This window comes from Simochromis diagramma, unplaced genomic scaffold (assembly GCF_900408965.1).
Source record: "Simochromis diagramma unplaced genomic scaffold, fSimDia1.1 OVJJ01000602.1, whole genome shotgun sequence".
NCBI classification, from domain to species: Eukaryota; Metazoa; Chordata; class Actinopteri; order Cichliformes; family Cichlidae; genus Simochromis; species Simochromis diagramma.
The window spans coordinates 1-19690 of record NW_024387040.1 but is presented as its reverse complement, the minus strand read 5'-3'; the positions used below and the strand labels follow the sequence as shown (position 1 = coordinate 19690).

The following is a 19690-nucleotide window of genomic DNA, read 5'->3' as shown; positions in this document are numbered from 1 at the left end:
TCAGGGCCGCTGCCTGAACTCCACGAGTCTGTGAGGGTAAAGAGACAGAGGCAAAGTAAGAATCAGAATACTTTATTGATCCCTGGGGGTAATTATTTTAAGAACAAGAACAATTAAGAACAAGTCTATATGGTCCACATGAGTCAGTTGCTGATATGTTTTGGCACGACTGACTTTGTAACAGAAATAATAAACAAAGGTTAAATTATATGAGTCTTAAATCCCAAAAGGTCTCAGACTGAAGAGGTCACAAAACATTTCTTCCATTGAAAACATTACATCCAGGTGAACTGAATCAACCTTCAGGGATTTACTTACCTGATGACTGAGCATCAACACAATGAATATTAAACACAAAAGTTTCCCACAAAGTAGAAAAAAAGAAGTCGGATATTTGTAGATTCTTTAAAACCAAAAAGGATTTAAAGTGGACTCTGTTCAGCTGTGGAGGGAGAAATGGTGACTTCTGCCATCAGGACTTACAACACAGAGTAAAAAAGTATTTTTGCAAGTTGTCTTAGAGGTTAGCCAACTCTGTTCATATTAGCTCACCAGGCAACAATGCTGAGTACATACCTGGAGAAAAGTGCATCCCATAATCTTCCATCTTTGAAATCCCAGTGATTAAAACAGGAAAGCTGGAATAAGTATCTCTGCTGAAAGAGCTCCAAACCAAGCAGGAAGGTGACTTAAGACTGACGGACTTAAGAGCAATTCTCCTGGGCTTTTAAGGAGGCTTGTGGGTGTGGGCAGGAATGTGGGGGGGTTGAGCTTCTTCTTCGCTTTACAACCAGTCAGGTTGTTTCTACCAACTGGCATCATTTACATTTCTTTAAAATGCTGTTTCTCAGGTCTGAAAAAAGAAAGTACAGTTAGAAAGCAGCCGTACAAATGAGCTTTACCAAATCCTTCCAGCTCACACTTTATAAAATATGAAACACTTAATGCCTAAAATTATTTTATATTTTAATCACTGATACTTCAAGAAATGACAAAGTATGATCTCCAACCTGGGTACAGAATTTCTACTCAAGCGGGCTTGAAGTGTGGGGTGAGGGGCTGGTGACTCCGTGTAAATAAGTCTCTACAGTAAATTGGAACAAGATGGACTTGATGTATTTCTCAGAGTAACAAAGGTTTTCCTCAGCTGCAAAGTATATTTTATTACTTTTATTAACATTTTAATGTAGGAATTGTTTCCCTCACTGGTGTGCTCATGTTTGAGCAGCACTTAGCAGCTAATTACTGAATTGAACTGATTCCATGTTTGCATCAATTAACGCAGTATTAGATCACCCAGAGAACTTTCCACTCACAGAGCATTTTTGCAAATGCATCCTCACACTAATTTGACGTGCAGGTGTTCAGTTGTGCCTCTGTGTAAACCCCCACAGCAGCTTTTAGAGGCCAAACCAAGGTTTTCATACTCTGACAAACAATTAAAAAAATATGACACTGAATATCACAATGATATTAGTTTCACCTTCTTTGAAATGCAGCTCTACATTGTAAAAGTCTCTGAAATTAAAACACCCACATAAATGGCCTGTATTTGTATAGCACTTTACTTAGTTCCTAAGGACCCCAAAGCGCTTTATACATCCAGTCATCCACACGTTCACACACACATTCACACACTGGTGATGGCAAGCTACATTGTAGCCACAGCTGGCCTGGGGCGCACTGACAGAGGCGAGGCTGCCGGACACTGGCGCCACTGACCACCATCAGTAGGCAACGGGTGAAGTGTCTTGCCAAGGACACAACGACCGAGTCTTTCGGAGCCATAAGTCAACGTCAACAATAGCAAGGCTAACGATCTACACCAACGCCCATCATAAACCCACAGACACATGCATCTGGCCTCCTTTGGCTCATTCAGAGTTAGAGACGTACCCAGTTCAGCCAGTGACCACCAAACATACGCTAATGTGTCTTTTAGAGTTCCTGTATCACACCCTGCTACCTCTGATTAATTATCAAGTCAATGCAGACAGATGGCACCAGGGCCATGAGAGATAAATGGGTAAGGTTTTTATTTTTTAAATGTGTTTGTGTTAACATGTCTTAATTTGAAGTAATTTCAAAGACACAGAAGTGATATTGTTTGCAGATGATACAAAGTTATTGTGGAAGTAACTTGGAACAACTTCTGAATGAACTGAAAAAAAGGGTTTAAAAAAAAATTGAAGACTTGTTTTTTCAATAATCAATTAACACTCAATCTGAGCAAAACAAAACTCCTGATGACAAATAACAGAATTAAAATAAAATATCTGAAATAAAACTTAGTGGGGTGATAATACATCACAAACTATTGTGGATACTCCACATTATGGATATATCAGTCACCTATAATACACACACCCATGTTTTGAGCAAAAAAGAGTAATAAGGATCCTAAATAAAACCACTTCAAAGGAACCACCAAACCAAAGATTTTAAATTGACACTTGAGTATTCAACACTGGAATAAGTGCAGGCTTAGAAATTCCCATGGAACATGCAGAGGTTGTTTAGATATCTCTGCTATCACTGATGCAACTTCTATTTAGGAAGAGACGTAGTAAAACCAAACGGCAGCAGGATATAACAATGTTGAAGGGAAAAGTTTCCAAACTGATGAAAAGAACAAACAAAAAACAAATAAGACTTAAAACACGATGTCAGGACCAACCTAATAAACAACAGCAGGAGGAAGACAAAGGGTGCTGCTTTATTTGCACATTGTCATACATCTGGAGTTTGCTCTTCATCTTTTGGAACTAAAACCTCTCCTCCTCTCAAAACAGGAGAGGTGTATCAACATGCCAGCATACTGTCAGGATCCAGCAAAATGGTTCCAAGAACCAGCAGCACAGAGAAGGTTAAGAAGTGATTATAGTGCGGAGAACAGCAGCAGGGTTAGAGTGGAGAAAGGCAGCAATTTTAAACAACAAACAAACTCTTGTTACTCCCTGACTGATGGGATTATGTATCAAACCTCTGTAACATTATGATTCTGGTGCATGTTTTGGAAAATAAGCTTTCTTGAACGCCACAGAATTTTTTCAAATTTGGCAAAAACATGTGCAGGGCCTCAAAGAACAACTGACTAGATTTTGGAAGTTAGAGTCAATGGTTAAGATCTCTGTGACCTCAGGTAGGTCACTTTCTTCAGAATTTAAATAAAAGTGAAAACAATAAAAATGTCAAAATAATTAAGCAAGAGCAGTTTTTATGCTAGATGTCAAAGATTGATTCTGGGCGTGATGCTGCACCCTTTCTACTGATGAATCACAGCGATTCTTGGTTTAAGGCTCTCAGTGTGCTGGGGGTCTTTAGAGTTTGCATGTTCCACCAGATTCCTCCCAAGTCAAAGAAAAGAATGATAAATTTAAAGGTTATTCAAAATGTGCCAGAGCTCCTAATTTAAGTTGAACAAAACTCTTAAATTTATGAACGTGCTGAATGAATATATATGAAAAAGTGTCATGAGTTATCAGCAAAACTAGAAAAGTGCTACATAAATGCAATTTCACTGCACTCAGGAAAAATCACAATCTGTAAAACACTTTTCTGGCCATTATCCAATGTCACATCTCAGGACTAGAATGGAGCCTTGTGCACGACTTGTGACACTGGAGGAGAAGAGAGCAGCGGCGGGGTGGAGCACCAGCTTTAAACTCATGCACAAGAGAAATGTCAAATAAAACAGGTTTGTGATGAGAGAATACTGAGAGAACTTTTACACAAATGTTGTTTTATTTATAATCTTCTAATGCTTACACTACACTGTACACGTCAACAAACAACAATGCCCTGGACTGTCAGTTATTGTTACATGCGGTTAACATGAGTGGGTTTGATCACAGTTTCTATTATAAAAGAAAAGGAAAAGACAAACAGAGCAAAAAGAAGCAACAAAGAAAAAAACCCTTAACACACTGAGGTCAATTTCTTCCCAATTGACAATAAAAATACTTGTCATTGACCTATAATGTATGTCAATATGTTGCACACTGATCTCTTGCAAAAAAAAAAAAAAAAAAAAAAAATCACTAACACACACCACAAATTCCACCAGTGATTAACTTCCTTATAAACCATTGAGTCAAGGACTGAAGCAGTGACGTACTGAAAGAAACTTCAGACGTCTCTGGTCAGACGTACCAAGCCCCGACACAGTATTTCTGCAGCACCGTGATGCTATCCATGTGCTGGAGCTTCAGCTTCAAATGGACCATCATTAACTGCTGTTGCCCACAGCTCACACAATTGTAGTCTGAGACAATTACAGCAACGTCCAACCAAAATTACAGTTCTGTACTTTTAATACTGTCGTCTTTGAACTTATATTACAGGAAAACTCTTAGAAGTGATGCAAATATTAGTTGAACAGGAATCAAAATAATTGAATTGCATTCTGTTTTGTTTGGTGAAAAATATACATTTTTAGAAATTGCATCTTTAAGGTCCTGTACACCTTCCAGCAGGTAATGGTTTGAGATGAGACTCGCTTTTATTAGCTGAATCAATTGAGGTTCCTATATTATCATTATTTAATAATAAATAAAAACAGTTCAAGGGATTAAAGAAAAATATTTTTTCATGTTATTTATCATCAGTTTACTACTGATGGAATTTTTACAAAGGCCCAAATATTGTGCGTTTATTATATTTAATTATAGTTAAACCAAGTCTTCAGAGATTATTCTCAAAGCAGAGCACTTTATGGTTTGATGATGAATCCAAAGAACAGGGCCCTATTTCAGGAAGCCGGTTTAGTGCAAACTCTGAGTAAGTATACCCTGAGTTAACGAAAACTCTGGGTTTTCGGTTTCACAAAGCGAGTTCAGATTAATTCTGAGTGAGTTACTATGACGACACACTCCGTGAAGCTAACCTGCCCCCTAGCAGGTTTACTTCAACTAACCCTGACGTTCTCCGCCCCTTTGTCGGAAACCTGACTGTAGGAAGTGTCAGACATGGCGTGCTCCTTCCTTGAAGAGCCAGTAGATGTTGAAGCCCAAATTCTCCGCAGAGCTCTCCGCCGGGAGAGAGTGATTAGAGCGCGTTTGGACATTTTATCATTTCCTGATGATTTCCTGTGTGAACGTTACCGTTTTTCAGCACAATCTATAATTTATTTGAATAACATCCTCAGGCCATATATTACGCATGTGACACATCGCGGACATCCTCTCAGTTCTGTACATATTATTTGTATTGCACTTCGGTTTTTGCAAACGGGAGCTTTCTGTATAATATTGGTGACGCTGAGCACGTTTCCAAGGCTACCGTCTGTCGGGCAGTCAGGAATGTTACAGTTGCACTGAAACGTCTCCTGTACTCGTTTGTGGTGTTCCCCGGTCATAGACCCACAAGATTTATCAAAGAGGGATGCCACAAAATTGCAGGTATCAGGATGAACGAAACTTAATTCATGTGGTGATATTTGAACTACTACTTAAATTTTACATTTATTTTCACGGTTCCCAGGCGTGATTGGCTGTATAGATGGCACTCACATTCCAATCATTGCTCCTTCAGTAAATGAAGGAGACTATGTGAACAGGAAGTCTTTCCACAGCATTAATGTACAGGTACATAGTTCCCTGTAGCATTTCAAACTAACAAATTATTTCATTATAGTAATGGATGCTAATTTGTGTTCTCTGCACTGTGAAGATCATATGTGATGCCGCCAACATTATCACAAATGTGGAAGCCAACTGCTCAGCCTCTGTGAGTGGTGGTGGTGGAGGACCCCCACCCGTTTTTCGGGCCTCCGCTTCTTTTTCTGTTGGCTATAACGGGTCACATTTGAGCACACAGAGTAAGCAAATATGTACTTGTAATGTGCTCAGATAATTTCAATAAGTGCTTACAGAGGGGAAATTAATGTAGCCTCTAACTGCAATTGATTTACATCGGACAAACAGACCAAGCACTATGGCTCATAATACAATTACACCTTACCTGTTTGGGCTATATTTTTATATTTCATTTTTACTTGGTGCCAGGAACGTTTGGGGCCTGTTGGGTTGCACCTGCGCTCAAATCACATCACAAAATCAAATGTATAAAATAAAAAATAAAATATAATAAAATAACGTGTTAAATGGGTGGAAATCCCTAGATCAATGTTTGAATTAACACTCACGCATTGACTCTGTCGGCTTTGTTTTGCCATGCATGCTCCCTTTCTTTTGCAGCTGAGGCTGTGTTACTTTTTTTCCGCAAAATTTGCATGTTATCGGCATATGCTGCCATCAGAATTTCGGCCTCAAGCGCTGTAAAATACATTGACCGCGCCTTCTTTCCCTCCGTCTCCATGGTGACTCGCTTAATCTGTGCTCCACTAATCAGGGCTTTATGTATCCTCGTGCGCGCGCTTAACTTGGGGTTAAAGCAACTCCGCGTTGATTGAACTAATTGTTATCAGCCTTTCTGAAACCGAATATTCCGAGTTGGACAGTTCGGGGTTACTCAACCCTGAGTATCGTTTTTCACTCTGAGTTTTCTAAACCAGCTTCCTGAAATAGGGCCCAGAAGTCTAAGTGGAGGCAAATTCTTGTATGTTTTGGTCTGTTATGTTTACAAATGTTAAATCACAAGTAAAGGGAGACCACACCATTGTTCATGTTTAAACAAATTTATTCATGAAACAGACAAAATTGTGTCACACAGAAAAATACAGGTTCAAAGCACCACAACGTTAGCCTGATATCAGACAGAATTATCACATGATATTAAACAGAAGCTGTGACTGGGCAATGATAATGAAGCAGTTCATTTCAAAGTTGTAGATTCAAGCTGCTCTTCATACTTTAGGCCAATACAAGCTTCAACACTTCAGAAAGCTTCATTTAGCCATCACTAACAGCAGTACTTTAGTCTAGTCTACTTATACTCCAGACTACGAGTGCAATCAAATACACCTGCCTTCAATGAACCCAGCCCAATCACAGCCACTGGCTCACAGCAGTTGTGAAACAAACCCACTCACACATCAGTGGCCATTTCCCACAGTAAATGTGGAGGTGAGTTAATATGCAGGTGATACCAGTCTACCATCTCACACAGCTGATTACAAATGTATAAATGACCTCTTGCAGCCCTCACTTTGATATCACTGGTATAAAGAAATGGAGAACCTGCCACCCAATCCTACAAACAGGTCCGTGAGATTACGCTTTCTTTTTTTCAGACATTAGTGGTTAAAATGATAAATTGCAGACAAAGATGAATATTCAGTAAAATAAGGTGGAAAGTTTTAGGAGAGCTCATTTATTTGAACACTTTAAGTGTTCCCCCCCCCCCCCCAGTTTTCTAAACAATGAATCAATGAATGTGGATCAAGGAGGGAAAAATGATTCTTTCAGTCCTGTGCATTCTTGCCTACACCAACTCTAGGCCTTAAAATCCACTCAGCAGTTTACCCTGGTATAATTGGCTTTTCTAAAGTGAGTCATGGCACCACAGATGAGCTGAGCCATGTGGACCATATAGACTTGTGGAGTTCTGGCAGCAGCCTTGAAGGAAGTCTCCCCATGGCAGAGCTCACTGCATGGGTGGGGAGTGCTCTCGATAAGGAGACGAGGAACAACATCTTTGAGGCTGCTGAAGCTGTTTCCAGCTCTGTCACAGAGGAACACAGTTTTGCTGTCCCACAGAACCAGAATGTCAAAAGCACTATGTGTGAGAATGAAGAAAAGACCCAGGTGGTCAAAGGAAGGACCCGGGGGCTGTTCTCAGACAGCCAGATAAAAACTCTTGTCCATCACTTTAATCAAAAACGTTACCATGACCCACGGGAGATGACAGAGGTGACAGGACTGACCTACAAAAGTGTTTTCCAAGGTTACTAGAACATGAGAAACTGAACTCATTTTGAATTTTGGGTCTATTGTACTAATTAAATATTTTCTTTCTTCCATCTTTAGGTGAAGACTTTGTTCAAAACAGAAGGAGAAAGTTTAGGAGGAGTCCAGATTCTCAGCATCTCAATCAGGGCATCCCACTTCATGTAAGTATCTCCAATTATTAAACAGAACTGTTTTTAATTCAGTCACTATCTGGGGAATTAATTTCATTTGGTGAAATGTACTGATTTCAATTTAAAACAAGAACTGACTTTGTGTCTTTCTGTGATTCGGTTTCAGGGAGTACACCCAGCACCTGGAGGTAAACTCAATCACAAATGGTGCAAATTATCAGGCCCACTATCCTCATCCTGTGGGCAAGGTTGTGCCTGGACCTCAATGGACCCTCCACAACTCACACCAGATGTTTGGCTGGTCGATGCCATCAGGCAACAGACATGAATTCAACCCTGTTGTTTTAAACACTGGTATGAATGTAAACAAATTCGGGCTTCACAATACAAGTTTTGAAGGAGCAAGCAGAGAGCCTTGCCAGCTGCTAATGCTCCTTTAATTACAGACACTGTAATGTATATCAGCTTTTTTGTATTAAATCTTTTACTATTCTTGCTTTTATAGCTCAACATAACAGTGTCAGATTTGATCTCTTTCAGTAAATAAGAGGAACGGGGTGAATTTTCGGACCTTTATTTTTAACCATTGGATTTTAGAAATATTTGAAATCAGTCAACTCTGGCTATTGTAAATACATTTTAGTCTATCCAAAACACAAACTGGAAAATAAGAGAGCACCATGAGAAGTTGTGTAGAACATTAAAAGATGAATTCATGAAAATGTTTTGTTTAATTTTGTTGTTCCAATATTTGTAAAAAAAATAATGTACATGAAGAATATTATCTGCCTTGTGTTTGAGAAACTGAATAAAATATTAGTTTCACCCATTCAAAACTGAACTTTCTACATGTCTCCAAACCTTCTGTCAGAGACTGAATACCCAAATGTTTTAGAGACTTTAGACCTCTATCTTTCCATGTTAACTTGAGCTACAATCCTCTATATTCGCAATCAAAGTATGAGACAGATAATCTAAAGAATCTGGAGCTTTCAAATGGACCTCAAAGATTTTCCAGGAATACCTCAAATAACAACCCTACCTCAGACTTTGAATACTTCATTTTAAGAAACCTGAGATGATACAGTTTTAAAGTTTCTGCCTCTGTGATTATCTTCCTAAGACTCTCAATGTTGGGTTTCCTTTTAATTGTTAACAAGTCTAATGAAAAAAATCAGAGAGAGCACCATCAGAGATTTGTATATAACATTAAGAGATGAAAATGTGTTTTGTTTCATTTTGTTGCATCTTCCAATGATTGCAACACCAGTGTCTTCAGCATTGCATTGAATGTAAACAACCCCGGACTTCACAGTGCAAGTTTCTACACAGAAAGTGGAGAGCCTTGCTAACAGCATAGAGATGGCTGTAGCTGCTGTTACTGCCCCTTTTATTTGGGAATTCTCATTCTGGAGCCTCAAGATGAGGATTTTTGCCATACTGGTCTCAAAAACAACATGGCAGAAATATGATGCGTGGAGGTCTGATTGTGAAACCACATGCTGGTGGTTTCCAGAGAAATTTAAAGCACTTCCACATCATCTGTGTTTTTCCAACACGGAAGCTAGCTGGCACTGGCAGCATCAGGTTTGCTGTGGATTTTATCTGACAGCCATTTTAAATGTTCTGTTCATGTTTCTTGAAATGACAGACTTTAAGGCTGGAGGTTAGTCCAGGGTTTTTAATAAATATTTAAAGCCAATGATCTAGACCTGCATCTTTTCTGCTGTAAATATTGACTTTGTCAAATGAAGCACTGTCTGTTTCTTGACTGCCACCTTTTCTAGTCCCAAATATTATTGAAATGCATGAATTTGTTAAAACTCAGAAATCTGGTGCAGTGTCTACACCTGCCAACTACAAAGAAGCATGAAGCCTGTCATGAAGTCAAGCTTCTTGTTCAAAGCCTTTACGTGCTTCCTCCAGGACACTGATATGGTTAGCAGATGTAGTTCAGAGGAAAGAAAAGAATTCCTACAAGGTCAGTAGATCTGTAACACAGTCTGGATTTCTTTAGGATGGAAACGTTACTTTTCAGAGACACAGAGCTCAGAGAAAACTACAAAAGTGGGTTGTCCATACCAAAATAATCTAGATGGATAAACTGCACCAAAGGCAAGAGGAGAAAATATTGACACAGTACTGCGCAATATTTAACTTCTACAGCTTCAGCTACACCAACACATGGGAAGAAGTGGCCTTTCTTTATCCCCCCACCCTCTTTAACTGACCCAGTGTTTGGATACAAACAGGAACCTCCATCACTGACAAAGGTGTTCAGGTAAGACAGGACCTGCTCCTGTCGAGCCACAGTGCTGAAATTTATCTGCATCATGTGCTGGTTTTCCTAAACTTCCTCCTTCAGTTCTGACAACAAGTCTTCAACTGAAAAAAGGAATGATTATAACTATATGGTCCACATGGGCCAGCATATTTACTGTTATGCTTTGGCACAAGTCACTTTAGAACATTGAATGATACCAAAAAAGTAATTAAATAATGGCTAAATTGCTCACTCTTATACAGAATAGCATCACACAAACACTCTGCATTTTGGCTGCATTCATAAAATTTGCCACCAGATTTCACTTGAACATTGCTCATTGGGCAACAATGCTGAGTACATACCTGTTGAGATTCTGAGAGATTCAGATTGATGAAAGCCATCAGAGTCTTCCAGTCTGCCATTTTTGCAGCTTCACAGACTAAAAAAGACAAAACTGGTTTAAGCATCTCTGCTGGAGCAGGTGGTTTGTTGCTGAGGCTTCAAAGCATCTGTTTAAACCATCCTGTTTTGCAGCATCAACAACCACACTGATGTCAGCTCAGTGAGAGTTGAAGACATGATAACCAGTCATGTGTTCATAAACTGCATTAGGATGTACCTGTTCAACTTCACCCACTGAACCCAGGAGAGTAGGCACTGGAAAATCTCTTCTCCTGACCAGAGTCTTTGGCTGTAGAGCAGCTCTTCTTTGTGAGGTGCTGTGGAGAGAAACTGACAACAAGTAGTAGATTTTAAAAAAAGAAAAAACCCACAAAAACAACAACTCTCCCCCACAAAAAACTAATATGCATTTACCTCCCCACTCAGCAGGCAGATGTGGCACAGCATCAGTGTTGGGTAAGTTACTTTAAAATAGTAACTTAGTTACATTACTAGTTACTTCTCTCAAAAGTAACTCAGTTACTTCAAGTTACTCGTTACTTTCAAAGTAACTAGTTACTAGGGAAAGTAACTTTGGTTTTACTCAGAATTCTCTTGTTAATGTGTTGCTTCCATAACTTTGCCAGTCTTCTAGCTTGCTTACTTGCCACAAGTGCACTATGCCACCTACCAATAGAAAGGAAAAGATAATGTGCATATTTCCACGAGAGAAATCCCACGCCTGGACCGTCATTGACTGCTGCCATGATTCTAGCCTACGTCACAGCGTCATGCGCGCCTTTTACATCCAACACAAAAACTGCAGTCGTGGTGCTTTCGATTGTACTCAGAACTCAGAAATTCTGCCTTCTGAATAGGAAGATGTAGGTAACACCAGACTGCAGATGAGCTGCATACAGAGCTGGACTGGGACAGAAAATTGGCCCGGGCATTTTGACTAGAGACCGGCCCACCATTATAGGAAAAAAAAAATCATAAAGCCTTTGAATGAAAATAAACGCTGTTGTGACAGTGATGTACACTGTTTTGATGGTATATATGCATCAATCCATCAATCGTTTGTGGTAAGATTCAGATAATTATTTTTTTAAAAAGCTAGACATTTTAAATGAGAATAAGTATTTCTTTGTGCCCCCCTTTCCCTGTTAATGCCCTACCTGGCCCCCCTCGCAAAACTTTGCTAGACCCGCCCCTGCACAGTTACCAGCTGTCAGCGTAAAAAAGGATCCTGGTGTAAGTTGTCTCTCAGAAACAGTTCATAACTTCTGTTCAACTCATTCATGTCACCTAAAAGGTAAACCTGTTTCTCCATCACCTGTTCAGCTCTGGTGATTCAGTAAGGACATCTCCTGGTTTCATCTTCATGTTTCCCTCTCACCAGCTAACCAAACCGATATCATGACCAGCAGCTTTTACAGCTGTGGCTCCAGCAAACATCAGATGATACTAGAAATTAATATTAAATAAATTCTAACAACAGCTGATCAAGCTTAAACGTGCTGCTGTTGTTTAGCGCGACATCCGCTGGTTTCCTCTTTCTGGCGCAAAGTGAGCGATAAACAAACAAGAGAGCCGATCAGCTGATCATTGATCAGTTTTCATGATTGAAGCAGAAACGGGAGAGGGAGGGGAGAGAATGAGAGAAGAGGCAGCTGTGCAGCAAAGACACAGTAACTCCAGCTTTGTGCCTTTTTCATTGTAGCTGAATTACGGGACAAACTGTTCCTTTTCACCTCAATAAGAAACGCGTAATATTTTCTCTGAATACCAGACGGGACGGTTGGCAACTCTAATAACTTATGAACAAAATAAAGTTCAACATCATTAACTTCATAGCACCACCCAGATAGCAAGGAGACATTGAACAGATGTTGATTTTCCATCTGAACCATCAGAATCGTCAGGATTGAAATGTCAACACAAAACCAATGTTGAAACAACATTGAAATACTGATGAAACCTTACACTGACATTGAAATAACATTGATTCACTGTTGTTCTGTCATCGTTGATTGTTGATCTATTTATAGTTGACAAGGTGACAACAATCACGTTGAAAAACCATCGATTTATGGTTGAGCGGGAAATTAAAGCTGCTACCACTTGGACTATTCCGCAGCACCCCTATCACATTGGTACATCCCTCCAGGTAACCATTGTCTTGTACAGTAGAGCGGGACATTAGATTTACTCTCAGCGGAATTGACCGGAGAAGGCATCAGTTCATGCACTGCACTGGCCTGCACCACGATTAGTATAAGGTAAGAATGAATGACTTTTGTTCTATTCGTTATTTCCACGGTTGCATTTGAATAACAGTAAAAAAAAAAAAAAAAAAAAAAAAAAAAAAAAAAACTTGTTAATGTAAAGTTTCGGATAAAATGTGGGAGCCCGAAATTGTGTCTACTTTCATCTTACAATCCGGCAACAAATAAATTGCACTGCAAACAAAGTCTGTCAACAAAGAAAACATTTTCGTTTCATACTTTTCTGTTATATTCCCTTACAAAGCTAGCTTTAACGCTTCGAGGGTTCCTTTGTTCTTGCCGTCACCTCGGCGCTTGACCCAGACTTTCGCTCTGTAGTTGCTTTTTAGCATAGTACTACAAAAAATTGTAAATCTGTGATATATGATTGATAAACGTAAAGGTAACTGTATAAATGTGTTCAATGACTTTGTTACTTTTAATGATTGGTGAGCACCCGCTTCGATTCGCACTCAATTCAAACTTTACGCTGCATGCTCACCTAACTTGCGTTTGCACCTTTTGTCCACACGTAAACTGCGTTTAGCATTTACGTGTGGACGAGGAAGACGGAGAAAACGCAGCGTCAAAGGTGTGCGCCTATTTTGACGCCACACTGTGCGCCAAGTTTTTGTCTCGGTGCCATGAATTCCTACAATGGCAGACTTAGACAAAATACTGTTAATTTTATTATCTTCAGTGTTTAAATGCTTACATATACGGGTTTGCTTGTAATTGTTGCCTATATACATTTTAAGCTATTATTTATTATTTAGTTCAATCAATAGATCAAGTTTTGTAGTGACTATGAAATATATTGTAATTATCTGTTTCCTGTTTATCCTAGACAGGGCAAAAAAGGACTCCAAATTTAAAAAAAAGATAAAAATGAAAGACTGGTGCATTGTGCAGTTTAGCACTGGTGGTACAGAAATAGTCCCTAGATCATGGATAAATGGGGAGAAATTGTCATGGCCTCCATATCCTCCGTGAGACACATTCAGGATCCACGACGCAGTAAAGAGGAGAGTTCATCCTGGTGCAACATGGCTCACCTATGCACCAGTCCGACTTCTAATAAGCCATGGTGGGTATCATCTGGATTGGTGTTGTATAAATGTAACAATAACAAGTTTTTCGTGTCCTAATTTATGTCTGGCCATACATTGTGTTTGTACTTCCAGACACATTTCACGAAGCAGAACGCAGTCTTCAGAAATATCTAAGTGAACACTGTGATACGTCTGACCTTCAGTCCGAAGCTGAAACTCAGACCAGTCATAAAAGAAAGCACAAGTAAAACTTTTTTTATTTCACAAACATATCTTTGATTGCTAAGAATTTCTGATCTTGTCTTTTATACATATCTGTGGTGCTTGCATACTGCAATATCACCACATAATATAGTCCAAAAAGTGGAAGCTTGTAAACTTTTTATAAATGCAAAGCCGTGTACACTTGTGCACTTCAAAAATTCCTTGTATACTGTACCTTCTTGCACATCTCCGTTTCCTGTGTGTGTTGTTATAAATCAAACTGTAACTTTAGGAAAAAATATTCCAAAAGCACATTTGTAATTACTTATGACCGTTTTCAACTTTTTTTCTTTAGACCAAATCCCCTGTACACATATAGTGACTCAGAGGATGAGCAGCCCACAAAAAAATGGTTTCCCCAGGCCCCTCGAGTGAAAATACCAGGTAATAAAATACTGTCTAGTGTCTTTGTACATATCTGTGTGTGACACAAGGAAACGTTTGACAAGTTGTCTGTATTCTTAAATACTTAAAAAAAAAAATTATCTTTTTCTGTCAGACCTGATGAGAGCTGTTAACGAACTCCGTGAGGAGGTCAGAGCCATCCGCAATACCGGCTGCAATGAATCTGTAGATGCTGGGGTACTGCCTCTGGATTTGCCCTTGCACAACATTGAGGAGCTAAACAATGCAGAGCCAGCTCTTCAATCACAAGAGGCAAATAAGGCAATGGTAAGTATATAAAGGTTATGTACACTTTGTAACTATAAAGTGTAATAGCTGTCAGATGTGATTTAAATACATAACAACGGCCTGTTGATTAAACACACAAGCACTTGCATACACATTTAAGACATGAGACACGCTAATTCCATCTCTTAAAATGTGTCTATAGGTGAGACGCTTTGCCTTGATTGGAGCCTGACGCAGCAGTTAGGGGCAAACTCTATGTCCGAGTTTGTCTTTGCACAAGCAGTGCAGAAATGGCTCCGATACGCCCCAGATCGTTTGGGTGGTGCAGGACGCACATCATGCAAAAAATTACAAACTTCTGTGAATCATATAAACGTAAATAGGAAACTGTCTTTTAATAAAGTATTTAGCAAACGAAACATGCCTATTGACCTTTTTTTGTTTATTTTTTTTCTCTGTTACATCACATGCAATGCTTTCTTATTTTAGGATATTAATATTGACATGATACATTGTGAGACATTTGGGTTTTTTTTATAAAGGGTGTCCAATTTAAGGAATAAGTACAATTATGTGTTTAGGTGGTTGAAGTATTGATGGAAACATGCAGTAGTTTAGTATTGGTTAAAATACCTATAAAGAAAGGTAGATTTCCAGTCATGATTTAACTGTTGTTTTAATAAAAAGCAACTGTGCGAAAGAGGTGGAAAATCAACACCATAGCTCAACAGTGTTTCAATATCAGAATCTGACATTGGTTCAATGTCAGCAGTATTAGAAAATATAACGTTGAATCAACGTCAGGTTTCAACATTGATTCAACATCAAAACCTGACGTTGTTTCAACGTTAAAAAAGGGTGCAAGAGTGACGTTAGGTCAACGTCACACTTCAACGTTGATTCAATGACACAGCCTGATATTGACTCAACATTGTTTCAATGTTTCCTTGCTATCTGGGCACCCAGCTGTATAGAAACTCCGTCATGCTAGCTAGCACGCAGTACGGAAAAAGTCAGAATAACGAAAATAAACTCCACCTAAACTTGGTTTATATCTGACCCAGAGAGACTGCAGGTCATAACTTCTTACCTGAAGTTCAGTTCACACTTGGACCGGCGGCCGCCTCGGGTCTCTTTTCCTTCTGCCTCCCTTTTCCTTCATCCACCTGCTGGCCTCCACCACTTGCTAATGTTACTGAATCTGTGGAAGCTCCGCGATAGCCACCACACGAAGTAACGAGCCTATCTAAATCCCAGTAACGAGTAACGCGTTCCTGATTTTGGCATAATAACTAGTTACCGTGCTCGTTACCACAATAATAACGTAGTTACTGTAACGCGTTACTTAAGGCGTTAGTCCCAACACTGCACAGCATACACCCCCCCCCACACACACACACACAATCATTCCACCCTTTGGGAAAGAAAGGGCATCAGAATCAGATACACCAATTAGCATCTCCCTGCTTTGGTATAAATGATATTGTGTTTCTTCAGGGACCAGAAACAAAAGGACACTTCCATCCACTGCAGTGATTCAAATCAATGTGCACTGAACACCAGCTTCAACCAAAGGAGAGTGTCTGCCAGGGAAGCCCACACCAGAAAATTCCATCTGCTCATCACTTATGTTAGTTAGAAGAATGAAATGCCCAACTAATTAATGACATAAACTAAGCAGAGCCCACAGCAACAGTTTTCACAAAAGCCATTTATCAATTCAACTGAGAGAAAAGGACCAAAATCAAACTTAACTAACCAACATCCACCTTTAATTCAAGACATCAGTGTAATGTTTTAAGAGTTTCCACCACGTCCTTGCAGGGAGAGATGAAGCTCTCTTTTAAAGGCCTGTGGGTCAAACTCAACATCTTCTTGACCCAATGCTGAGGGCCTTTTTAACTGAGGCCAGAGTGAGTGCAATGTGCAAGATCTTCATGTGGCCTGATCTATACCAGACTGATGTTGAAATGTGCCAAAGAGATTTGAACAGATGCTCTACACCCAACCATCTGCTTCATGCTTCCTAACAGCTTAAACCAGTTTATTCAAAACTGGACTCCCTGTTCAACTGTGGTGGGAGCAAGCAGTGTCACGATTTCATTACAAACACAATCACCTGTGCCCACACTTATTCAATCCTACTGCAGACAAACAGCCCCAAACAGGCCGTGCATACCAAATCCTTTCAGTTAACAACAGGGCAGCTTATTGTGCACATCCACCAGTAAATGAAGCTTCTAACTCCACTTCAGCAATTATTTAACAGCCAGGGCCTACCTCCGTGTCTGGATCCATGTCTGCTGACTTTAATCCTCTCCATCCTTAATGCCATGCTCCATGTAGAGATTCTTCCATAGATGGATTTTTGTTGGCAAATTTCAGCAACTTCAGAATCAAATGAAAGTTTGCTGAGAAGGTGAGACTGGACCTGAATACTTTTTTTGACACCTTCCCCCCAAAACAGTGACTCACTGAGACAGAAAAGAAACTTAAATCTTTATAAATAAAAGAAAACTAAGAGAAACAAAACACGCAAGAGAACCAAAAACTCAGCAATCCTCTCTGCTCCAACTGACACTGCATGAACAGGTGCCTAAAATAAGCAATCAATACCGCCCAAATCACATGACCCACCATAAACTATCACAAAATACTTTCAATACAAACCTCTTAAACATAACCATCAGAAATCACACAGTTAACAACAGCATGCAATCTGTATATTAAGTTCAGACAGGCCTCTTACAATCATAATCTACAAGATTTGATGGGATTGTTAAAAAGTGAGTGAATCTTTCCGAAATCTTGCTGCCATGTTCTTCTTCTTTGGGTTTGGCAGGCTAGATGCATCAGTGGTGTGTTACTGCCATCTACTGTTCATTATTTCCCAAGTTAGCCTTCTTCTGATTAATCAGGCTGGACTCCAGCTAGAAGCACAAAGTCAGCCTCAGATCCCTAAATTGTCTTATATAGACTAGCACTGTGTAGATATTGTAACTGTGTATTTGTTTTAGTGCAGCAGTGCAGGTTCAGAAGTGTGTGCATGTTGAACACAGTTTCTGTGTACCATCTTCTGATGAATTTCCTTCAAGAAGGATAAGTCATGTCACAAAGCTTTGACCATCTGGAGCTGGTTTCTTCAACATCACAATGACTTCACTGCACTCAAATACAACGGTGCAGCTTTAGGATGTGGTGTAACAGAAGTTTCACATGATTGATGTGCAGCCAAATAATTTGCCGCAACTGTGCCATGTTGTCATGTCAACAAGGACCAAAATGTCTGAGGAGTTCAGCTTGTTGCTGAATGTAAATCATGACTCAAAGAAGATCTGAAGGCAAAAGAAGATCCAACCTGGTGCTACCAAAGTGTGACTAATAAAGTTACCAGACCACACTGTAACAAAAGTCAGTAAAATATACAGCAAAACACCGTCAAATTCCAACGGTAATGGAGCTTAAAACCAAAAACTTCCTTTTACTGTATTAAATAGATTGAATAACCGTTAATTGTGAGACTGGATAAAACTTTGTTTTTTACTGTAATAAAATGTTGAAATTATAAATATTTTCTGTGAAAACAAATAAATAGTTAAATCATCGTTTACTGCTCACGTCACGTAAACACAGAGTTTTCAGACAGCAGCATTGGTGATTTATATAGAGAGTCTGCATGTCAATCATCATCTGTTTCAACCACATCAGATGACTTTGTACCCTTGATTTCCGAGCCTGCTGCACAGTCTATTACAGATGAAGATAACATGGAAATGCCCCCTGAATTCTGTGATCTTTTTCTGAGAAACGTTTCACTATTCTACTTAAAATTGCAGGGTCAGTTTCTACTGCCTGCTTCAACCATACAGAACATTGTGGAGGAAATGCAGGACATACATGAGTTGGGACAGACATACAGTTTGGGTAAACTTGCATCACTGTTAAAAGATGACACATCATTATCAGAGGAGGACATCAACAAAGTCTGCGAGTCTGTCAAAAGCTATGATCTTTTTTCTGCATGTCATACCGGGCCATTGAGGACAGTGCACTCCAGAGCTCAGACCTTTAAAAAAGCCTTCAACTATGTGGAACCAAAGAAAATATTTTTAGGGAGAGATGAAAACAGAAAAGATAGGTTTGCCTATTATGTGCCTTTAAGAGAGACTTTGAGATGTCTGCTAGAGTCTGATCTGTGGCAGAAATCAGAAAGCCCTCTACTGAGCCTCCTGCTGATTTCTGTGTGACATAAGTGATAGTAAGCTGTTTAAATCAAATGATTTTTTTGGTCAAAACCCATCATGTCTCAAGCTAGTACTCTACCAGGATGCCTTTGAAGTCGTTAACCCTTTAGGCTCTGCAAGGACAAAACACAAGGTATTAGCTGTATATGCATCAGTGGCAAACTTGCCACTTCATGTACGCTCAGACACAGATCACATGTCTCTTGTCTTACTGTGCAGGGAGAAAGATTTTAAAGAGTTTGGTCATGCTAATGTGTTCTCTGAATTACTGGCAGACTTGAAAGAATTGGAGGACAGTGGGATTGTTGCATCAGATGAAACTAGAGTCAAAGGAACTTGTTTTGCATTGCTGGTGATAATCTGGGTTCTCACTGTATTGGTGGCTTCACTGAAAACTTTAGTTCTTCAAAGTACTTCTGCAGGTACTGCCTGATAACGAAATCTGAATTTCAGGGTGCTACCAAATCTGTGTGGACCAGAACGTACCAAAGAGAACTACAACTCTGCTGTTGATCGCCTCCAGATTGACAATACACCAGACGTCGAAGGAGTGAAGTTAGGTCAGAGTTTGTATGCCAGGCTTGCCACCATGTCTAGGTCAT

The 19690-nt window shown here is 39.5% G+C and overlaps 2 long non-coding RNA genes across 5 annotated transcripts; one reads left to right on the top strand and one right to left on the bottom strand.

The window, feature by feature from the left end:
• Positions 1-814: 814 nt before the first annotated feature.
• Positions 815-17387, bottom strand: LOC120741418. 3 transcript variants are annotated; one of them, XR_005697622.1, is made up of 4 exons: positions 17125-17387; positions 10867-10979; positions 10610-10686; positions 815-853 (listed from the first exon to the last, which is right to left on the bottom strand). It is a non-coding gene; the product is annotated as an uncharacterized LOC120741418 (long non-coding RNA). The 3 variants fall into 3 exon arrangements; XR_005697621.1 differs by lacking the exon at positions 815-853 and adding an exon at positions 7307-7825; XR_005697620.1 differs by lacking the exon at positions 815-853 and adding an exon at positions 10192-10366.
• On the top strand, positions 12485-15812 carry LOC120741417. Of its 2 annotated transcripts, XR_005697619.1 has the most exons (5): positions 12485-12910; positions 13743-13982; positions 14080-14191; positions 14507-14883; positions 15047-15812. It is a non-coding gene; the product is annotated as an uncharacterized LOC120741417 (long non-coding RNA). The 2 variants fall into 2 exon arrangements; XR_005697618.1 differs by having other exon boundaries at positions 12485-13982.
• Positions 17388-19690: the final 2303 nt, after the last annotated feature.